This window comes from Globicephala melas, chromosome 5, assembly GCF_963455315.2.
Source record: "Globicephala melas chromosome 5, mGloMel1.2, whole genome shotgun sequence".
Classification (NCBI taxonomy): Eukaryota; Metazoa; Chordata; class Mammalia; order Artiodactyla; family Delphinidae; genus Globicephala; species Globicephala melas.
In genome coordinates, this window is record NC_083318.1 from 134,314,382 (window position 1) to 134,338,093 (window position 23,712).

The window sequence follows — 23,712 nt, forward strand, 5'->3', positions numbered from 1 at the left end:
AAGCAAGTGAAGGGTACAAAGAAGAAAAGCCTTAGGTCTTGGCAGCAGTCATGTCTATAATTAAAGTTAATATTTATTTATTTTGCACAGGCAGGCTTTCCATTATCTATGCAAATTTCCATTATTTGGGCATGATCCAGTAGGCTTTACTATTTAACCACGTAAAGAGACAAAAGGATTATTCACGGTAGCATGTATTTACCGCCACACTAGGAGACTGTGTCTCCATATCTGTTTCCCAGATGCTCGGATGCCTGGCACAGAATAAGTACTTAATAAATATCTATTGAACGACAGACTGAATTTAGAGGTTTTAATTAAATGACCAGTGAGTATTATTTTACATGATTCATGTACTCATGAAACATAAACGTAAGGAAGTTAGAGAATTTGAGAGATAGAAGAGGCCTTGGGAATAGCCGGAACTAGTCCTAATTTAATAAGTATGGAGCAGCCTGACTAGGGGCTCCAGGGAAGTTAGGTCACCAGGGTCGCCAGTGAGGTGGCAAGGAGTTAAACCTAGTTCTGATTCTCAGACCAGCACTTTCTACTAAATTGGTGTTTTTCAATCTTTCGTTCCTTGACACTCTTACAAAATAGTACTTGTATGCACATTGGGGTAATCTGCTAATTTATCACAAGCCCCTGGACTCTGGTTGCACCGAGACCCCACTTCGCCTCCCTGTGGGCTGAGGAGACTCTTTTCAGGGTTACCGGGTAATAAGGTGAGAGGTTCTTGCTCTGGTAATACCTTGGCTGTATCATGTTGTGCTTTATGATTCTTTCTTGAAACATTACTGCAGCTTCTCTTTAGGAGTTGTCTTCATAGATTATGGCGCTGTCTTCTGGTTGATGGAATATTGTAAGAGTTAAGTGAGATTATATCTAAGAACACTAAGAAAACCCCAAAACTTTTTTATAAAAATGGGAAGAGTGAGATGTTGCCATCCAGTTACAGCAAATCAGTAAGCTGTTATAATCACCATGGCATTTAGAAAATCTTTAGACCTATCTCCAAAAGTAGTCGGTAGATATTTGACAGTAGTTATTTAATATCTGAAGAAACTTAGAGCTGAACCATACCATTTGATTTCTGGTTTCAATTAAGCTGCTACCTTGAACACTTAGATCCAACTTGCCTTCCTCTCTGTACTTAATTCAAGGCTTTTGAAACTTCAAAAATCACTTGAGTTTTGGATGGTTTGTTAACAGTGCACATTCTTGGACTTTATCCCCAGATTCAAATTGAGTATACCTGAGATGAGACCTGGAAAACCACTTTTAACAGGTACCTGCAGGTGATGAATCTCAGGATTTACTCTGTGTAGATTTCAGGGTAGATGTATCTACTCCAGCTTCTCGGCCCTTCACTCAGGGACTGAAGGGAGTTCTGTTTGGGGTAGTGGTGAGGGTGTGGGGAGTTGATAGGGAAGAAGAGGGAAATAAAACTGGCTACTTAAATTGTATCCTTGCCATCTCACTTGGTTCTCAGAGTTGTATTTTTTCAGCTGTATGCATCTTTGGAGTTTAAGAGGAGGAACCAAGTTGTCTCTTTCATTTGGAAGAGAGAAATATTACAGTCTTCATCATCCCAAGGTTAATCTTGCAGTGCTGCTTTTAAAATCATGTGGCCCTAGATCAACTACTAGCTGATCTAAAGGTAAAACTTAATGTTCTTCTCACACCGTTTCTCACCTCAAATAGAGAATTCTTTATGTAAGTCTTTTCCTATAATAAAGTAGATTGACATTCACATGATTGACTATAATGTTTTTGCATGTCTACAGTTGTAAATATGGCAAAATGAAATTAAAATTATGGCCTAGGCTAGTATATTTATTTTATTAAGGTCAGTATCTCTTCTCTTTTTTTTCTTTAATGGAAAAGATAGTGAGGTCCATGGTCATTGGATGACTTGTCCAATATTAGAAATAAATATTGAAAGAACTGGGTTGAGGTTGCCTAGACCTAGAAGAGGAGGTACCGTTTCAAAACTTAGCAAAACACATTTCTCAAAAGCCTTGTGGTCAAGTCATAAAGTTAAATCCTAAAATGTACCCATCTCTGCTGTGTAGCTGATTAGTAGACCCTATTATCAGTACTAGTTGGATGCACTGGCAGGGGCCCGTGTGCCGGGGTCTCCACTCTTGTGGGCGTTGAGGACTGCAGGGTGCTGCCTTTTCCCTCTTTCTCTTCCCCCGCATTCTGATTTGTTACTGCCTGCCCTCCACCTCACTCCCTTTGTGCTATTTTTCCTTGCTTGGAGTTGGTGAAACTAAGTACATTAAAATTTCAAGACATGTGATGAATAAGAAATGAGTAGAATCTGAGTTCCAATCTACTATAATTTTAAACTACTTGATAAAAAAAGAAGTGGTATTTAAAATCCCCAGGTGTGAAAAATCTTAGTGTATTTTTTACGGACAACTTTTCTTAATGATTTGGGGAGAAAATCTCAGACATACTGTGCATTCATATATATTCTATTTCAACAGTAATTGGCATTTGCATTCAGTATTATGAATTTAAACATTTTAAGGCAATATAATTAACTGGCTTAATGCTTTCTACCAGTTACTTTGCACAACGTCTGTTGTTGATTTCTTTTCTATTGTGGAAAAAGGCAATCCTTCCCCACTCCAGATGATGACCCAGGCCAGGGAACATAGCAGAGGAAGAGAAAGAATTTGTTACATGTTTACCTCTCGCCCTTCCCCACTGCTTGGCTGGGGTACCTGAAAACACTTAGCACACTGTCTTCACAAGCTCATCAGAATAAATAGTCTTGTACTTATGTATTTGTGTGCTAGGGAAAATAAGTATGCTAAATACTAGGTCTTTTTAAGAAAAGAATTAAAAACTAGATTAACGTTTCGTAGAGTGAATTACTTTGTATGTTCCCACAATTTGCGTTCATTAAATCTTTGTTCTGACATTGCATGTTTGATTCCAATAATAAGCTCTCAGGTGTAACTATTTAAAACTAGATACTTTTAATAGAATGCAAGCTGGAAAATAAAAAAAATAATTATGAGAAGTCATTGTCAGGTTACGTTGCAGATACACTATGATTTAATACAGTCTGCACTATATTTATGATTTAATACATTCAGGGTAAAACAGTACACATTTGTGTCCTTCACTGCAGATAAATTGCCAGTATTCCAAAAGCCATTCTCTCCTTGACATTGTGACCTAGTCAGTTCCTACATTTATGTAGCAATTATGTTCCATCCCCCGCAAAATCCCATGGAAACAATTACTATACTGTGCCTGAAATTATAGTTGGGAAATACCTTCTTAATACCACCTATCAGGCCCAAGTACTTGTTTTGAGCTACTAGCAGCAATGAAATTACATCTCGTCTTTGACTGTGTACTCTGTACCTAACTTGTTATCATTGGTGGATTAGACTCGATCAATTACTGAGTGTCCTGGAAATGAGGTACACAGTTGTGTATCAAATGGTGAAATAATGAAAATAGCCAATGAGGAAAAATTTTCTTCCACATATTCAATAAAAAATATGAATAATTATATATATATATTATATGTATACTTTCATATATATATTTGAAGGCTAGTACAAAAAGCCTGATTGATATGCATAGTTTAGTTGTTCAGTACCTTTTATTTCTATTCATAAGGTTGATGAAATGGGAATAAATATTACATTGGCTTATTTCGTAGTTACTGCATTACACCAGCCCCCAAAGAGAACAAACTGACCTTACGTGGTAAAAGCTTTTTATTTAAATTGAGCATAAACATTATCTCTAACAAGAGATATGACCCAAACAGTAATAAATACAAAGGAATAAAATCTGTTAGCGTAGAATCCTTATTAAAATGTGATATATAGATGGTGGTGGTCTGTAATGTTTGGATGGTAGAGATGAACTTCTAACATGCTCTCAGTATCCGTAGCCACTGCGATGTGCACAACCATTGCGGCAGCTCCTGAAAACTTTCACGTGTTGTCCCGTGACACACAGGAGGGATGCTCTCCAAATGCCTGCCTGACCTTGCGTCACACGCAGTACTCCATCTCAGCACGTGGCACTGTCAGCCCCAGGTATGCCAGCTGTCCTAGTGGCCAATTCATCCAAAGCAAATGATTAATTTTCTTTAACACCAGCTTACTTTTTGACCAACTGTAATTCCTGGTATATTTGTTGGCAGCACCGTGAGTTTTCTGTTTAGCAAAATTATGGGTGGAAAAATATTTAAGGGCAGAAAAAAATAACTGTAGGCATTAACTTTATTAATACATTCAGATACCGTTTGACCCCTGTGAAATTGCCTACAAAATGGCAATGTCATATGGTTCAATCTTAAATATGGACTCCATAATGCATTACTTCCTACACATATTTTTCTTCAGTGAACATCTCCCTGTCCCATTATTCTATAGGTCACATTTTAGAAACAATGTCATAGATAACAGCTGGAAGAAATTCATGGTGGGGCACATTTCTCAGACATACCTGGTCTTGCCAAGAAGACAATTCATTAGAAGATCCTGGGGCCTGGAAGTAATGTTAAATATGTTATATTAGGTTAGGAAACCACTGTTCTTTAGTATAGACTCTGTAGTTCTTAACCTGGTTTCCCTCCCTCCCCAAACCGCCCTGCCCCCTGCAGTGTACTAGAGCCTACTAAAAACCTGTGAGATGTACATTTTTCTAGGAAGGAGGAGAACTGAGGGTCCGTGGCTTTGCTCCTGTTTTTAAAGAGAGAAAAAGAAAGGGGCTGGAAAGAGAGTCTCTCTCAAGGTTTTCCCTTTTTTGGAGCACATATAACACAAATCTTTTTCAAATTTGATAATGCACAAACCCTTAAAAAAAAATAGTTGTGAATCCCCAAGACTGTAGTCAGAGACCACGTTGGGAGACACAATTATGAAACTAAAATTTCATTCTATAGAAATGCCTCTTTGATGTCTTACAGAATTTTTATACCTGCAAGAATATATCTGTGGATACATTCAATTTAAAAAAATTTGGCCTAAACAATGTTGGATTTCAAATGGCTTTATAGGCAAAACTTCCAAATAATTACAGCCAGGAGGAGAAGAAATATTTAATGGTCTTAGACATTTAGAAAATGTCTTCCAATTGTTTCTGCCCAATAGGGAGTTTATTTATAATTTAGACCATGAACAGGAAATCACTCTTACACTAAAAGAAAGGGGAATTATCTTCACCTTAACAAATTTAGTTGTCAGTCTCCATTTTACAAAGCTCTCTCCAGGCATACTGTGACGAGGAGTGAAATCTGGGTAAGTTTGAAAAGTCTAAAAACATTCTACAAAGACAAAAATGCCCGTACACAAGAGCAACAGACAGTAGTCCATGATATGTGGTAACTAAACAGCTGGTGTCTAGGGAAGACAAAGATTTAACTGATCAAGTAGCTGCTGACAGAAAACATTACTGTGGAAATAAAGAATAAGGACTTTGCATTAGGTGATTCTTCTACGTTGATTGGAGAGATTGGAGAAAAAAAGAGTTGAGCCCAGGGCTTTAAATTCTAATCCTGCAACCTCGGTAAGGACCAAGAAAACGTCTATATTATCCTGAAATAAACAGACAGTGCCAACTCCCTTCACAAAACTATCTCCTGTTAGCTGCAGGGTTGGAATTTCCAAAAACCAAACCTATGTCTGATCCTGTGGTTGCCTGAACACTGAATGACCCTCAGATGAACACTGTGAGTGAACCTCAAAAACAATGTAGAGCAAAACCGCCAGACACAAAAAGGTATGTTGTTTGATTCCATTTATGAAAAGATGAAAAAAGAAATGTAAAAACCAGTTAACCTGACCTTTAGTTTTTAGGGGTACATACTTTGATAGCACAAATATTAAAAATGAAAAAAAATAGCAAGAAAGGAATTAACTATAAATGTCAAGAGAGTAAATGCATTAACAGTGAGGAAGAATAATAATTGGGAAAGGGCAAAAGGGGGCCCTTCTACAGTTCTGGCCACACCCCAGATACAGTTATATGGGTGATTGCTTTGTGATAATTTATTAGGCTGTACATTTATGTTCTAAGCAAATCCATATGTGTATATTATTCTTCAAAGTCAAAAGGATTAAGATAAACAACCCTTGTATGGCTTCCCATCCCACTCAGAGAAAAAAGACAAGGTCCTTAAGTGGCCTGCAAGTCCCTCAGTGATCTGGCCCCTATTAACTGATTTCTCAATTCCCCTTCCTTTAAAGACCTAAATAGACATTTCTCCAAAGAAGACATACAGATGGCCAACAAACACGTGAAAAGATGCTCAACATCACTAATCATTAGAGAGATGCAAATCAAAACCATAATGAGGTATCACCTCACACCAGTCAGAATGGCCATCATCAAAAAATCTACAAACAATAAATGCTGGAGAGGGTGTGGAGAAAAGGGAACCCTCTTGCACTTTGGTGGGAATGTAAATTGATACAGCCACTTTAGAGAACAGTATGGAGGCTCCTTGAAAAACTAAAAATAGAGCTACCATATGACCCAGCAATCCCACTACTGGGCATGAACCCTGAGAAAACCATAATTCAAAAAGAGTCATGTACCACAATGTTCATTGCAGCACTATTTACAATAGCCAGGACATGGAAGCAACATAAGGGTCCATCAACAGATGAATGGATAAAGAAGATGTGGTACATATATACAATGGAATATTACTCAGCCATAAAAAGGAGTGAAATTGGGTCACTTGTAGTGATGTGGATGGACCTAGAGTCTGTCATACAGAGTGAAGTAAGTCAGAAAGAGAAAAACAAATATTGCATATTGGCACATATATATGGAATCTAGAAAAATGGTACAAATGAACCTACTTCCAGAGCAGGAGTAGAAATGCAGACGTAGAGAACAGACATGTGGACGTGGCGGAGGTGGGGTGGGAAGGAGAGGGTGGGACGAACTGAGAGAGTAGCATTGACATATATACACTACCATGTGTAAAATAGGTAGCTAGTGGGAACATGCCGTAGAGCACAGGGAGCTCAGTTTGGTGCTCTGTGATGACCTAGAAGGGTGGGATGGGGGGTGGGAAGGAGACGCAAGAGGGAGGGAATATGGGGATATATGTATACGTATAGCTGATTCATTTTGTTCTACAGCAGAAACTAACACAACATTGTAAAGCAATTATACTCTGATTAAAAAGAAAAATTCTTCCTGTTTCTCATTCTGTTCCTGCAGTTGCACATTTATACTTGAACATGAGTGGAGAAAACCAAACCACCATGCTGTCTGGATCACTTGAAATTCCTCAGCACTTCCCCAAAAAATGCACCCTTAGGGCTGCCTGGAAATGCACCATATTTCGCTAGACTGTTCACCAGTCTCCACCTAGGTGACAATTTCATGCCTCTCCTCTATCTCCAAGCCCTCCACTTCCCCCACCTGCTATTTCACTATCCTTCCTCTCCTGGGTATTTTGCCTGCCTCTTTGCTCTGAGAAAATGGAAAGGATTCTATTTGTTGGACATAGAGGTGTATCACCCCTTCAAGAAAAACGCCATTACCCCAGCTGTTGGGAGAGCTGTCAGATATATGCCTGAAATCAGCTCCTAGCAAGAGCCCAAGCATAGACCCTTCAGAGGAACCCAAATCCAATGTCAGTTTAGAGAGAGGAGGGTGGCAGCAGCATAAAGACACCAGGGACAAATCCAAATCTGTCTTCGGAGTTGGTTTAAGGCTTTGCCAGGCATGAACTGTACTTTGAAATTTTCTTCCAAACAATCCCATTTCCTCCCTCTCCCTTCGTAAGTGTTGATCCCTAGTATTCAGCATTCCAAACTCCAGCTTAATTTTGCTTCCAGAACTCATTCTGTGACACCTCATAAAGGATCCAGATTCATATCGCCATGTCCGTATACCAATCTGCTTCTGTTCCAAAGTCCTATGACTGCCTCTTCTAGGTAGAGCTCTTATTTAAAGCAATCACTTCATTCGTGTACTGTTTTTGCTTACTCAAAGACATCACTCTAGCAATTCTCTCCTCTCCCCTGACATCACCAATCTTTCCTTGTTGGAAAAATTTCCATTATTTGTCCCATCCTATAATTAGAAAAAAAATAATTCTTTTGGCCCATTCACCAGTTACTGCCCTGTTTCTCTGCTCTCTTTGGCAAAAAAATGACTTTAAAAGTGATCTATTATCCCAGTCCCCAATTCCTCTTCTACCAACTCTCTTTATTCTAATCAGGATTTTGCTCCCACTAATGGGTGAGAACCACTCTTGTCACAGTCATTCCGTGCGTCCTACAATGCCAGCTACGATGGTCTGGTCTCAGCCTTCGTCATACTTCACTATTTTCATGAAGGCTGATACTTTTCTACTCTTTGAAACTTTTTCCGCTTGGCTTCTAGGATGTCAAGCTCTCTTGCTTTTCTACCTCACTGGTCACACTTTCTCAGACCAGCCACAGGTCTAAGTGGCACTATTTACTTAAACAAAAATATGCCCAGGTCCCTGGAGATGTGCCGTGAGGGGCATTGCTGTCAGTCTCCTTTCCTGGTTTGCTCTTTGCTCTGCCTCTTAGGGAGCACGATCACAGGGTTCTGTGCTTGGTGCACTTCTGTTTTCCAATTACACTCATCTCTACCCCAGACTTTGCTCAGAGATGGAACTCCACAGACCACCTGATGTTTCACTCCGATGACTAATCCATACCTCAACATGTCCACCACTCAGTTCTAAGCTCTCACTCCACAGTTGCTCCACCAGAAGTGTCTGCTCTCTCAGTGGTGACAACTCCGTCCTTGCAGTTGCTCAAGCCTCAGATACCTGCTGCAAAACAAAGCAAATGGAAAATCAATAAGGACTGTATATTTTACTTTATGATCAGGGATGGGGATGGGAGGGTGGTGGTTAAAGTAGAGAAGTAACCTACTTCCCAGTTTGCTAGGAGTAGCTCTCTGGATTTAAATACTCCACATGGGTTGATGACAAGACCAAAGGGATTAACTCTTCTCCCTCCCTTTCCACCAATAATCATTCCTGCCTCCATTGAGTAGGATGTTACCAAACTCAGGTCCAGCTGCTGGCCTCTCGAAAATCAATACGAGAGAGAGAGAAATGTTGGTAGAAAGGAAAGTTGCTTTTAATCAGAATACTGGCCATCTGGGGAGAAGGTGGACTCAGTGTCCGCAGTAACCATCTCTGAAGGTTCTGCTTGGCCATGAAAGCTTTTAAGGGGGAACAGGGAAGTCATTTCAGTTAATCATTGAGATGGGGGTCAGCGTCCTCACCATCCCTCACTGTGTGCAGGCTTGTCGACTCCTTGCGATATTTCTTTAGATGATCTCTTGTTCACACAGCTTGTTCATGAGATTACTGAAGGGGAAGCTAGGGAAGAGATCTGTTAATTACTTATTCTTCATTTCTACTTCTTTGATCCATGGAAAGAACCAACAGTTTAGGCAAGGTATTGGGTGATCAAAAGATTTGAAAGGTGTGCTAGGGCTGGAATGAGTAGAGCATGGGGTGCCTGGTTTAAGGTTAGTGACAAGACCAAGGGGCCTCCTGCATAGAGCTGCTGACAAGGATACTCATCTATTTGTTTAACATCAGATCAGTCTTTTGGGCTTCCCTGGTGGCGCAGTGGTTGAGAGTCCGCCTGCCGATGCAGGGGACACAGGTTCGTGCCCCGGTCCGTGAGCCGTGGCCGCTGAGCCTGTGCGTCCGGAGCCTGTCAGTCTTTCAGCTTTTGATCTAGAAGAATATATCCTACCCCTGTCACTGGGAAAAGCAGCAAAGGGTAGATATGCAATGTCTAGAGTCACATCCAGAAAGGAGAGATTTTTGCCAGATCCACTTAGATAAAGTATTTTCTGAGGAGCCTTTGAAGAGTAATTCCTGGGCTTAATTAGTTATTATAGTTATTGTAAAAGGGAGAAGCAAACTCAGGCAGCTCTCTCAGTTTTCATCCAGGCCTTTAATCCATTTTCTAAATACAACTAAATCAGAGATTATGGTTCCTGATCCCTGGGACCACAAATATAAATATCTGTGTTATAAAGTGGTTAGAGCTCATCAGCGGTGGGTTCAAAAATACCCATGCTAGAGTTTAACTTGATGGAAACAAAAAGAGAAAAAAACACATATATGTGATATCATATGGTATGTGCTTTTCTGCTTCTGACTTACTTCACTTAGTATGGTCATCTCCAGAATATGACACAAAGGAACTTGTCTATTAAACAGAAACAGACTCACAGGCAGAGAGAACAGACTGTGGTTGCCAAGGCAGAGGTGGGGAGGGTAAGCGAGAGATGAATGAGGAGTTTGGGATTTGCAGGTGCAAACTATTATATATAGAATGGATGAACAACAGGGTCCTACTGTATAGCACACGGAACTATATTCAGTATCCTGTGATAAACCATAATGGAAAAGAATATGAAAAAGAATGTGTGTGTATGTATATATATAACTGAGTCACTGTGCTGTACAGCAGAAATTAACGCAATGTTGTAAATCAACTATACTTCAATAAAATAATTTTTTTAAAAAAGAAAAAAAACCAAAAGCAAAACTAAAATTCAGCTTGAAATCTGCAGGAGTGTGTTGAGACACATCTACACCACTTTTCCTTGACCTTAGGTTCCCAGAGGAGGGAAAGAAGAGTCCAAACTTGCACTCACCGTGCAAGTTCCTGTTACAGTTAAGAGCCTACCACTCACTCACGGAGGCTGGCAGTGACTTCTAAACAGATCACGTGTGTGAGTGATCCCGGCCAACAGCTTTCTGTGTCAACTGATGTCAGGTTTCCACTCCCCATGGAGAAGCTGTCTCCTTCTAACAGTGGATCTCGCTGTTGTCACAGAGCAAGCTGTGGCAGGTTTTTCTCAGCTCTGTGAGGTGGGTCATTATGTCATCGTCCCCTCGTTACACCTGTGTTCTTTCTCTGGGTCCCTAAATGTTACTTCCCTTCTTCACTCACTCACAGGAAAATACTGTAAACAAACATTAGCCTCACAATAAGAGGATTTTTTTCTTCCTAGACAAATTGAAATGTTTTAGACGGCAGAAATAAAGGAATTTTAATGAATACAGAGTGAATACTTTCAACTTCTTTTTCTCCTTTCCCAGAATGAATAAGTAACAATTGTAGGCCAACATTTTAGAGTAATCTAGCCAGGGGCAGGGCGTATAAGCTTTTTAAGTATGAAATTATTTTAAGCACTTCATTTATGGCGTAAATTGTGACTTTTATATTGGGATGGGGCATATGAGGGTAGGAGGTAATGGAGGGAGAAGAAGGACATGTTCTTGAATTGTATTTGAAAGAAGTGATTTCCTCTAGCTGTCTTCTCTCAGCCCTTGCAAGGTCAAGTCTCTACATGGGCAAAAAGAAGATGAAAGGACAACACCGAAACCTTGTCCCATGGAGCTGTTTTAATGAAGAGCTGGTTTCTGCCCCAGCAGAAATACCTTGGAATGTGAGAGGTACAGATGGAGAGTTCTAAAGAAGTTATTGTCAACATGTAGTGATGATTTGGGGAGAAAAAGGAGGAAATGGGGAACTGTTTCCTCTGCATGAGCCTAATTTCATTAAGGAGCTGTAACCCAAGGGAAAGACACAAAGCCCTCCACTTGCGAGGCTCTCTCCTGAGAAGGAAGGAGCTCCAAACACGAGCAGGTTGGTCACTGGGCCCCAGCTCCTTTAGACGCACGTGTTTCCTCAAGCATGTGGTATCCACAGGGAATGTTTGTTGAATGAATGAATGAAGGAATAATTCAAAGAGTATATTTTTGCCTATTATTTTAATTAAATACATTTTAAGAACACTTATTACACTTTAAAATCTCATATTCCTTCTTATTATTACTAGTGTGAAACATAACAAAGGAAAATATAAGCAAAATGCCTTATCTGTTGCCTTAATTATAAAGATTCGTTGATTCATCAACTAATATGAAGGAGGAAAGCTTTGACTAAATGAAAAAAAATGCAGATTAGTGTAACTTTTAACAATTATTATATTAAAGTATGACTGATTTTCTCATATTGAATTCAGTGCTCAACATTTGAATATTATTTTCTCTTTTAGGAAATTGTAAAGGATTTTATTAACTGAGAATGGGGAAATAAGAGATGCTTTCCAAGTGCTAAGTTAGGAAGTTTCAAAAGAGACAGAGTAAGCTATTCGATAATGAGTTTGAATAAACAGCTACTGGGAAATAAACAATGTGCTATTATCTAAGTATCTTCATCTATTTCTTCCCCTCCTTCAATACCCTTACCCAATCTTCCCCTTCCTGTAAGCAGTTACAGGAAAATGGAGTAGAATGACCTAAGATCTCCAAGGTCAAGGTCTAGTGACTTCAGAAACTGTGACCTCTCAGAAAGCCCAGAGAGGTCATCTCCTCACTAACCTACTGATGAAAGCAAAGAGAATGTATGCAGGAAGAAAGGAATATTTTCCGAATCCTGACACTCAAGTGAGCTATAATCTTTGAAATATACGCACAGCTCACTGCAACATAGATAAAGAATCTAGGAAATAGTACCTATTTCCGATATTTCAATTCCTGTTTATCAGGCATTATCAAGGGAGCTATATCGTCTCCAAGGAGATAAGACTTAATTCTTAGAAAGTGAAAAATTCTTACTCTTCTTCTTTTTCTGTACACAGCAGATACACATACAGTAATTATGTAATAGATATATATAATTATAATTAGATATACAGTATATCTGAGGTATTAGAATTTCATGCTGGGAAGATTAGTTAAAAATGCCTAAAAAGCAGGAATTCCCTGGTGGTCCAGTGCTTAGGACTCGCGCTTTCACTGCTGTGGCCCGGGTTCAGTCCCTGCTTGGGGAACTAAGATCCCACAAGCTGCCGGGTGCATCCCCAAAAAAAGCAAAAACCGGAAAACAGTATTGTGCGTCGGGCTTTTTGTTTACTAAAGGTTTTTATTCTCTGCCCAGTTCTGGCTAATGGAGCAAATGGTAGAGAAGTATGGAAACCAATTTTTTTAAATAGTTGAGCCAATACAGGACTTTCAGGTAAAAGATTGTTTTTAGAATATGCCTAGATCTGAGACTGGACTGAGGTCACTCTTGTCTGAATTGAAGTCATTTCATTCCTGCAAGATGGTCTAAACTTTGTTGTTGTTGTTGTTGTTTTTGCGGTACGCGGGCCTCTCACTGTTGTGGCCTCTCCTGTTGTGGAGCACAGGCTCCGGACGCGCAGGCTCAGCGGCCATGGCTCACGGAGCCAGCCGCTCCGCGGCATGTGGGATCTTCCCAGACCGGGGCACGAACCCGTGTCCCCTGCATCGGCAGGCGGACTCTCAGCCACTGTGCCACCAGGGAAGCACTGTTGTTTTGTTTGTAAACTTAAAACGTCCTAATGCCCGAAGAGGCACTGAACAAATCATTGAGCCGTCGCTATAATTAAGTTGGATTTATCTTATGCACAAATAGTAGCTTTCCTGATTGTTTATACTAAATCGCTAGGAATTTCACCAGATGTCACTACTGAGGTTGGAAAAATACTCTACTGGCATTCTCATGGAACCACTGCCCTGATGTTTTTCAGAAAGTGAAGCTTATCATTTCCAATGCATTGTAAGTTGTTTCTCAGTGAGCATTCATTATGACTCTGGTTAATAAATTAATGAGCTTAGATACTGGGATAGGTGTGTCTCAAATATAAATGTTCCTTCTTGCTACTTTAATACAGATGAGTAATTTCAGACATTAAAAAATCAATATCTTTGTATGTCCGTGTTTTGTTATATTCAGTAAAACTAGGAACAAAAAGAAATCGCATGTATGAAATATAACAGAAAGAGTCCAAAATTAACTATATTTTTATGAACATCTCTATAATAGCATCTGTTTTTTTCACTAAGTAGGTATATTCAATTTTATTAAAAGCCCATTTTTATAAAATGCTTGGTGCACCAAATATGGCACAATCTGTAGTCTTAGCCACATGTTCATTTACACAGGTGTCCAAGGAGCTAATGACATCACCCAGTCAGTGTACTGTCGAAGCAGAGTAGCTGGGCCAAGCAGCTACCTAGGAGATATTTTCCAAATCTGCAAACAAGCTGACAATCTGTTTCTAACCAAAAGAAACAAATGTCTAAGAAACGATCAGAAAAATTCCAAGTCAATGTATTAACAACTCAAACTTTGACAATCATAACTTGGGTGGCTCAATTGAAATGAAGCAGTGCTGCAGCCGTTGTTTTAATAATACAACACTTGACCAAGACTCAAGTGAACTGAAATACTGAATAAGAAAAAAAACACATGAGCTTCCGGGGAGCCGCAAGTCCCAAACGTAAGGTAGATAGCTAGTGGGAAGCAGCCGCATAGCACAGGGAGATCAGCTCGGTGCTTTGTGACCACCTAGAGGGGTGGGATAGGGAGGGTGGGAGGGAGGGAGACGCAAGAGGGAAGAGATATGGGAACATATGTATACGTATAACTGATTCACTTTGTTATAAAGCAGAAACTAACACACCATTGTAAAGCAATTATACTCCAATAAAGATGTTAAAAAAAAAAAAAAAAGGTGGGAGAACAGGCCCGGCAGCTTTGGCCTTTCGTGCCCAAACAGAACCTGAGATGATTCCCTTTCTCTCCCTCCCCTTCTCCCTGCCTCACACTGAAGGGGACACATGGGGAGGGGCAGTCGGGAAGGAGATTTCTCTTGTTCATAGTCTGTCCTCTGCCAGATGAAAGGGGAGGAGCCCGACTTTGAAGTCACAGCCGCAGGAAACAGAGACTGGAGGAGTTTCCTCCAAAAGAAGTTGCAGGGTTCAGTGCTGCTGCAGTCTGGATGTCTCAGAACTGAAACATGCCAATGGACAGTGTCTCTCTGAAGCCAGAAAGAAATGTTGGATAAATAATGAGAACCACAAAACAAAGCTTCATGAGAATGGCACCAATGTTCACTTACGTTTTTCGTGAGCTTAGGCTTCTCCTATAAGATGATGCACTTGCCTGTTGAATGTTTATGCTGACTTGGTTTAGTAAAGGTTTAGTTTTGAAAACTGGAGGTCTGCTTATCCTTTATGGAGATCAACCATTACAGCAGCAAGATAGCTGAGGTGCACGTCAAAGGAATGATTTCAGTGAGCCCAGACTCTTGCATCCTCCCATACTTAGAAAAGCACTAAATTCCTTAACTTGAGATGTCTGATTTTCTTTAATTGACAATAATATTTTGACGTTCAGACCACCTGCCCTTTGCTGCAAAGCTCCTACATAACCTGGCTCCCCAGCTCGCCTCCTTGGAGCAGTTTTCTCAGCGTTACTGAAGATGCTGTCTTCCGGGCTTGAAGTCCTAAAAATTCCCACCGCATAAAACATAACTCTCAACTTTTAGGTTGTGAATAATTTTTTAGTTGACAAGCAAAATGTCTTGAAAGCTGGTACTGAATGATTCAGGAAAACTCAACTTCAGCGCATCTGTATGAATCTGCTCAGGCTGCCTTAACCAAATACCACCTGCACGGCTTAAACAGCAAACATTTATGTTCTCATAGTTCTGGAGGCTGGAAGGTCAAGGCCAGGGTGCTGGCAGATTTGGTGTTTGGTGAGACCTCTCCTCCTGGCTTGCAGCCAGCTGACACCTTGCTGTGTCCTCACACGGCCTTTCCTCTGTGCACACTGGGGAGACAGCGGGGTCTCTGCTGTCTCCCCCTCTTCTTAAAGGACACCAGCCCTGCTGGATTAAGGCCCACAGGGCCTCATTTAACCTTAATTCCCTCCTTAAACGTCCTGTGTCCCCATGCAGCCACACTGGGGGTTAGGGCTTCAACATTTGAATTTTAGGGGAAATAGAAATTTGGGGGGATCAAACTCCTCTATCTAGTTGATGACACTGTGCTGTTGGTAACTTAAAAAAAAAAAAGCATAACCTAAAAGCTGAGAATTTTGTTTTATTCAGCAGAGTTGCTGAGGACTTCAAGGCTGGGGGGCAGCATCTCAGACAGCTCCGAGGGACTGCTCCAAAGAGGTAAGGGAGCATAGGTGTTTTTGCAACAAAGACCAGGTAGTCGGAACATCAAAAGATTACTGTTAAAGAAAACCAGACATCTCAAATTAAGCGCTTTTCTTTTTATGGGAAGATGCAAGAGTCTAGGCTCACTAAAGTCATTCCTTTGATATACACCTCTGCTCTCTGGCACCAGTAACCTGTTCTCTCCCGTCCTGAGTCCCCTCAGGTGCACCACTGGGGACAACTGCAGTGGCTGAGAGCTTGGCAGTGGGCAGCCCATTTGTCTCCATCCTGAATCCCCTCAGGGCTCACTGTTAGGGGAGCTGTAGTGGCTTGAGAGCTGCAGCACTCCTGTGTTTATCAATATGGCAGTTGGCAGTTTTCATCACACTGCCAAGTTTATTTTGACATGGCTTTTGCCCAGGTAGATATGGGCAGATGGGCAGCCTGTGGACACAGCTGCTTCCTCCTAGTGCCCTCTCTTTCCTTGGTCTCTCTCTCTCTGTCTCTCCCTAGAGAACCTAAAATTGGACACACATATGAGCACCTCACTATTCTTCTGTCTCTCTGTCCTCCCCACAATCCTGGTAAAAAGATTTTCTTTACAGCATCTCTTCTGATTTTGTCTTCTCCTCCTCTTTCTGACTCTAGCTAAAATTAAATATAGATAGCAGTTCCTTCTCTACACTATAAAAATGTCTGTGAGCTACGTTCTTCAAAATTGTTTGTTGATCTGCTACTGGGAAGAAAAATAATTAATTTTTAAAATTGTCAGGCTTCCCTGGTGGCACAGTGGTTAACAATCCGCCTGCCAATGCAGGGGACACGGGTTCGAGCCCTGGTCTGGGAAGATCCCACATGCCACGGAGCAACGAAGCCCGTGCGCCACAACTACTGAGCCCATGCGCCTAGAGCCCGTGCTCCGCAACAAGAGAAGTCACCGCAATAAGAAGCCCGCGCACCGCAACAAAGAGTAGCCCCTGCTCGCAGCAACTAGAGAAAGCCCGCGCGCAGCAAGGAAGACGAACGCAGCCAAAAGTAAATTAATTAATTAATTAATTAATTAATTTAAAATTGTCTTTCTAGTCTGCCAGTGGAGTTATTATCTTGCTGCGTATTTTGCAATAATAACTTTAAGATTACTTCGGTAATATACATTTATGTGATTCATTTTATATGTGTGACTAGAAAAAAAGCAATCACAAGAAGAAATAGAACTTTTTGTATGTGTACAAAGTAAAGTAGAACTTGCAATGCAAGTCATTCTATTTACTGTAACAAGAAGAGAAATGTTTTTCATTTAGGTTCTTAAGCTCCCTATGTTAGGTAAGTGAGAGCGTTTATCAGTGTGCATTAATCCAGGGAATTGTTAAACCAAAGGAGCAAGTTGAATGAGCTACAGAGAAACTCTTAAGCAGAAGTGCTGAATTTCTTCTTATATAATTATCTTTGATTGCCAGGAAAGCTTAGAGATGATTAAAATAAAAAGGAGGTAAGTATCATTAGAACACTTATGTATCTTGTCAGCAAATTGCTGAAACTCACGAAGAGGCACTGGACTTTAGTGCTCAGCTGGATCCAGAAGATGGAAATCATTTCTTTCCTCCTAAGTTCTTAACAGGAGTCCAGAAGCTACTAATATTCCTGAATTTTTATTCAGACGTAAACTTTCACATTTTGTGAGCTCTATGCTATGGGACCTCTAGTTAATGGAATTCTTTCCCCAGATGACCCTTTAATAGAAAAGATATTCCTTAAGTTTCCTTATCATTTGCAATTAACAAGCCAGAAGCATAATAAGTGGCCATGAATTTTCCTTTATTTATTTTATAAATATTTAATGAGTATCTATGTGCCAGGTAGTGCTTTCAGTACTGGAAACACAATGACTAAATCACAAACTATACTCTTAAGGATCTCACTGTCTAGCAGGGATGGCGGGGAAAGGAAAGAATGGTTTCCATTCAGTGAGATGGGTGCCTTGGTAGAAATAATTATAAGCTAGAGTGAAGGAATAAAGGAGAGAGCAGGGGAGGCAGCACAGAGGAGGTGACATGTGTGCTGTGTCTTGACGGATGAGTAGGAGATTTCCAGGTTGATAAAGAGAGGGAAGAGCTCTCAAAATAGCTTACAACATGTGCTAAGACAGAGAACATGGAAAACCATGACTCTGAGATCACATCTTTCTTTTAGTCATGTACTACTTGACTCTAGGCAAAATCAGAATCAGTATATCTTTGATAAGTTATAAAGTAATTTCTTAAAAAATTGGAACCAGTAGCACATTTATGTATTTTCATACATTGGTCTTCAGGAGTGAAGTTCATCCTTAAATTCAGGATGAAGTTCAGTTTCATCTAAATTTTTTACAACATGTTTTCCTTCTATCTCTGTCAAAAAGATAAAAGCAGTTAAATGACAGCAATGCACCGAGAAGGAGAGGTGTTTATAGAGTTTCCTTTGTCGCAGCACTCACTTTGCCCAGAAAGATGCAGTTTCGGGAAGCGTGTCCTGGTGTGATGCAGGACAGATTTTCTTCCAGGTTCCACTTTGACAGCTGGGGGTGGAGCAACTTTCTGCTCTGTTCTTCCCTTCCCCTTCCTGCATCTACCTGAGGAAGAGGAGCTGCTGCTTTCAGATATAAGTAAATCCAAGACATTCCACTTCCTTCACCAGTGGTGAGATGGCTTTACGTTAAAAATACATGTTAATCCAGAAATACTCTCCTCTGTTTTTTTTTATCTTATGGGGCTGGGTTAGGCAATTCACCGACAAACTCAGCGGCTCTATGCCCGTTTTTCTCACCTAATAAAATAGACTTACATGATGGTCAGGTCCTCCCAAGATACAGATTTGGGAGGGGCCGGGGTAGTGTGGGAAAAGGTCATGCTTAGCCAAAGCCACTAAGTCTCTGCCAGAAATCTGCCTTTGTGGTCACTGGGCACTCACTGCACCAAACTATCCTCTTGCCCTCAAACAGTCCTCTCCTTCTCCAGTATTTCTCTTCTCAGTGAATGCCAGCAGTCAAAGATCCCCAGGAGACACGAGACAAATTTAGGTGCTCAAACAGGGCATGTGACGTCTCAGCAGGGGTGGTCTGGGAGGGTAGACAGGGGAGATGGGCTTGGGTGAGATGACTGTGGAGACGGTTCACAAAAGCTGGCGTGGCTCTGGATTGGGTATATAGGGCTGTGTTTGTGCTGGTGTGTATGTACAGCTGTCACGTGACATCATCCAGCCTCTCCCAGCTAGCTGAATGAATTAATAAATATGTTCATTAATTTATTAATTCCCAAGCTATTCTGCAGTGATCTTCGAGAACAGATTTGGGGGAATTTTTGCTTTAAGAGAGCCTTAAAATTTGAGATCTTTAAATGGTCTTAAAAGATTCTCATGACTTAACAAAATTTCAGATTATAGGTAGTTAACCTCTCAATAAAAAGCTGATGGAAGTATTTATTGAATAAAAAAGACAGAACCTCAGGTCTGGTATTTTAAATTTACTGAGTCCTTAAGGATAAAGTGGAAAGATGATTTCTTTGGAGTAGTGAAAATAAAGTAAGAAGTAATTCTGTCCTCTGGGCATAGAAAGTGCTGTTTCACTTTTCTCTTTCATTTTTCTGGAAGAAATGGAGATTGAATCCTGGGGGGGATTCTTCAGCCTTAAACTGTGGAGTTGGGCTGTCAGAGGACTAATACCCTCACCCTCCTCAAACCTTATATATTGACTTTGTATATTTTTGTATTTTGTAAAATTTTATTAATTTTTATAATTTAGTGGTGGATTCCTTTCAATTTTATGTATATAATAATAAAATTTTCAAATAATAACAAATTAAATTTTTTCTATTCTTATAATTAATTAATTACCTATCAATCTATCTACCTATCATTGAATTATTTAGGATCTTCAGTGCCACGTAGGATATATTTGTTGATAAGCGATATATCAGTCTGCTGTGGCTGCCATAACAAAATACCAGACTAGGCAGCTTAAACTACAGAAATGTATTTTCTCACAATTTTGGAGGTTAAAAGTCTTCATCAAGGTGTCAGCAGTGTTGGTTTCTTCTAAGGCTTCTCTCCTTGGCTTGTAGAAGGCTGTCTTCTTCCGGTGTCTTCATACGGTTTTCCCTCTGTGTGTGCCTGTGTCCTAATCTCCTCTTCTTATAAGGACACCTGTCATAGTTGATTAAGAGACACCCTAATAACCTCATTTTAACGTAATTACCTCTCTAAAGATCATATCTTCAAATACCTTCTGAGGGACTGAGGTACTTCAACATATGAATTTTGTGGAGACACAATTCAGTCTAGAACAACAGGTATTCTTGTCTTGTTCCTGATTTTAAAACACATTTTTTCATGTTTTACAATTACATATAATATGTCAATTTCAGTGGCATTAACTGAATGACAGTTGTCTCTGGACCCTTCATTCCCCCCCACCCCAAACACACCAATTCAGCAATAATTCATGGACAGATTCCTTTTGTGACGAATCAGGAACTAATTGAAAAAGACTTCTGCATCCCGGGAGAATGCAAAACCAGATTCACCAAAGCTGGTAGGAAGATTTGGGAAGTCTTCCTGCCAGACAGTCTGCAGCCAGCACAGTTCCATATGGTCAGGAAGAGGCCACCTAGCTCCCAGCTTCACCCCGGGGAGAGGAGGAGTTGGTCCAGTGCCCCAAGTTTTCTGAAGGGGCTCCTCACTCAGAGGACTGGCTTTTGTCTTGTCTGTCTTGAACCCTGATGGGTCTGGGACAGTCTAGCTGGCCCAGGGGAATGGAAACAGCAGCTTGGGCTGGTAGATGCCTTAGCTCCCCACCCTTTCTTAGTACAGAAGAGCCAACAAAAACCACATCTGCCTGCTTCTCCCTGGGGAGGGTTGGTAGAGGCCCCCGAAATCTCTGGCCAGGCTTTCTGGTGAGGGTCTTCTGTACAAATGGAGACTGAAATCAGAGCTGCTTTGTCCAGCACACAGACACCAACAGAGAGTCAAGGAAAATGAAGAATCAGGCAAAGGCATTCCAAACAAAAAAACAAGATGAGTCTCCAGAAACCAAATCTAATTAAAGTGGAGTTACATGATTTACCTAACAGAGAATTAAAAATAACTCTCACAAAAACCCACCGCAAAACACATGAACAAAGTGAGAATTTCAACAGGGATAGAAAATATTTTAAAAGTACTAAACAGAAAGCGTGGTGCTGAAGGACAAATAATTGAACTGAAAAATTCACTGAGTTATTCTACAATAACTGTTAGAACTAGTAAATGAATTCGAAAAAGTTGCAGGATACATGATCAACATACAAAATCAGTTGTGTTTCTACATACTAACAATGAGCTGTCTGAAAAGGAACTCAGGAAAACAATCCCATGTACAATAGCATCAAAAAGAATAAAATACCTGGGAAGAAACTTACTAAGGAAGTGAAAGACCTGTATATGGAGAACTATAATACAGTGTTGAAAAATTAAATAAGACACAAACAGATGGAAAGATATCCTGTGTTAATGGATTGGAAGAATTAATATTGTTAAAATGTCCATACAACCCAAAGCAGTCCACAGATTCAATTCAATCTCTACCAAAATTCCAATGACATTTTTAAATAGAAATAGAAAAAAAAAACACAATTCTATAATTCACATGGAAGCACAAAAGACTATAAATAGCCAAAGCAATTTTGAGATAAAGAACAAAGCTGGAGGCATCACACTTTCTGTTTTTAAAATATTCTGCAGGCGCACTGGAGATATTGCAGGCTCAGTGCCAAAACACTGCCATAAAGCAAATATCACAATGAAGAGAGTCACAAGAATTTTTTGGTTTTCCAGTGTGTATAAAGGTTATGTTTGCACTATACTGTAGTCTACTAAATGTGCAATAGCAGTTATGTCTAAAAGAACCATGTACATACCTTAATTAAAAAGTACCTTATTGCTAAAAAAAATGCTAACCACCAGCTGAACCTTCAGTGAGTCATACTCTTTTTACTGGTGGAGGGTTTGAAAAATTGTGAGAATTACCAAAATGTGAGCACACAAAGTGAGCAAATACTATTGGAAAAACGGCACCGAGAAACTTGCTCGAAGAAGGGTTGTAATTTGTAAAAAAAACACAGTATCTGTGAAATACAATAAAGCGAAGCACAATAAAATGAGGTCTGCCTGTACAAAGCTAGAGTCATCGTAACAGTACGGTACTAGCATAAAGACAGACATATAGATCAATGGAACAAAATAGAAAGCCCAGAAATAAATCCTCTTATATACAATGAACTGATTTTCAGTAGGAGTACCAAGAATACACAATGGGGAAAAGACAGTCTCTTCAACAAATGGTGCTGGATCTCTATCCTCCTTTCCAAAGGTAACAACTATCCTTACTTCTAACACTTTGTATTAGTTTTATTATAATGAATCTTGTGCTATGTATTCTTTGCTGTCTACCTTCTTTTACTCACCATTTATATATATATATAAATATTTATATATATAAATATTTATTTAATTTAAATAAATAATATATATATATATATATATACCTTTTTTTTTTTTTGCGGTCCACGGGCCTCTGACTGTTGTGGCCTCTCCCATTGCGGAGCACAGGCTCCAGACGCGCAGGCTCAGCGGCCATGGCTCACGGGCCCAGCCGCTCCGCGGCATGTGGGATCTTCCCGGACCGGGGCACGAGCCCGTGTCCCCTGCATCGGCAGGCGGACTCTCAACCACTGCGCCACCAGGGAAGCCCTCACCATTTATATTTTTGAGTATCATCATCCATTTTGTCGCATGGAGCAGTATTTCTTTCATTTTCATTTCTGTACTGTATTTCATTGTATAAATACATGACCATTTATTTCTTCTCCTGCAGATAGACTACTACAGATAACAGTGTCATAAACATCCTCGTGCACACTTCGATGCATATGTGAAGGCATTTCTGTTGGTCATAGTGTGTAAATATGTGCAAATGTATTAGCTAATGTCAAAGTTTCCAAAGGATTTATACTAGTTTATGGAACCCTGACCACTGATATATGAAATTTCTACTTTCTCTATATCTTTGCCAAAATTTTCATATTTATTTAAAAAATTAGCTATTCTGGTTGATGTGCAGTGGCATCTCATTGAGATTTTAAGTTTACTTCCCTTGATCGCTAATGAGTTTGCTCTCTTTTTATATACTTACTGGCCACCTAGATGTCCTCTTTGATCAGTGGCTGTTCAAGGCTCTTGCCAAAGTTTTTTAAAAAATGTGCATTGGCAGTCTTTTCCTAACTGTTGATAGTTCTTAAGATATTCTGGATACGATTCCTTTATTGGTTACATGTGTCACAAATATCTTTCCCGCTCTGTGACTTGCATTTTAATTTGATTAATGGTGCCTTTTAATGAATGGAAATGACTAATTTTACTATAGTATAGTCTGTCCATCTTTTTTTTTATGGTTAATGATTTTCTGTTTTAAGCCGATGTTGAGTTATCTCCCAAAAGCCTGTTTATTTCACTTTCCTCAATGCACAGTCATCCTGGAAAACTGTTACAGGTTCCTTTAGGGGGGTCCAGTTGGAAGATTCACAGCATCAGTTATAAGCAGGGAAGGAGGGTCATTCCTCAAAGAAACCCTACCCACCCCCTCCTTTCGTTTGCATGGGGTCTGTCTGTCCACAGTCTAAGGTCCTGACTTGCCTGAGGGGCTGCAGT

At 40.1% G+C, this 23,712-nt stretch overlaps 1 long non-coding RNA gene across 2 annotated transcripts; it reads left to right on the forward strand.

Moving 5' to 3' along the window:
* The first annotated feature begins 36 nt into the window (after window positions 1–36).
* Window positions 37–12,266, forward strand: LOC132597373 (uncharacterized). 2 transcript variants are annotated; one of them, XR_009564138.1, is made up of 4 exons: window positions 37–4,076; window positions 5,631–5,763; window positions 10,628–10,885; window positions 11,345–12,266. It is a non-coding gene; the product is annotated as an uncharacterized lncRNA (long non-coding RNA). The 2 variants fall into 2 exon arrangements; XR_009564137.1 differs by having other exon boundaries at window positions 10,628–12,266.
* Window positions 12,267–23,712: the final 11,446 nt, after the last annotated feature.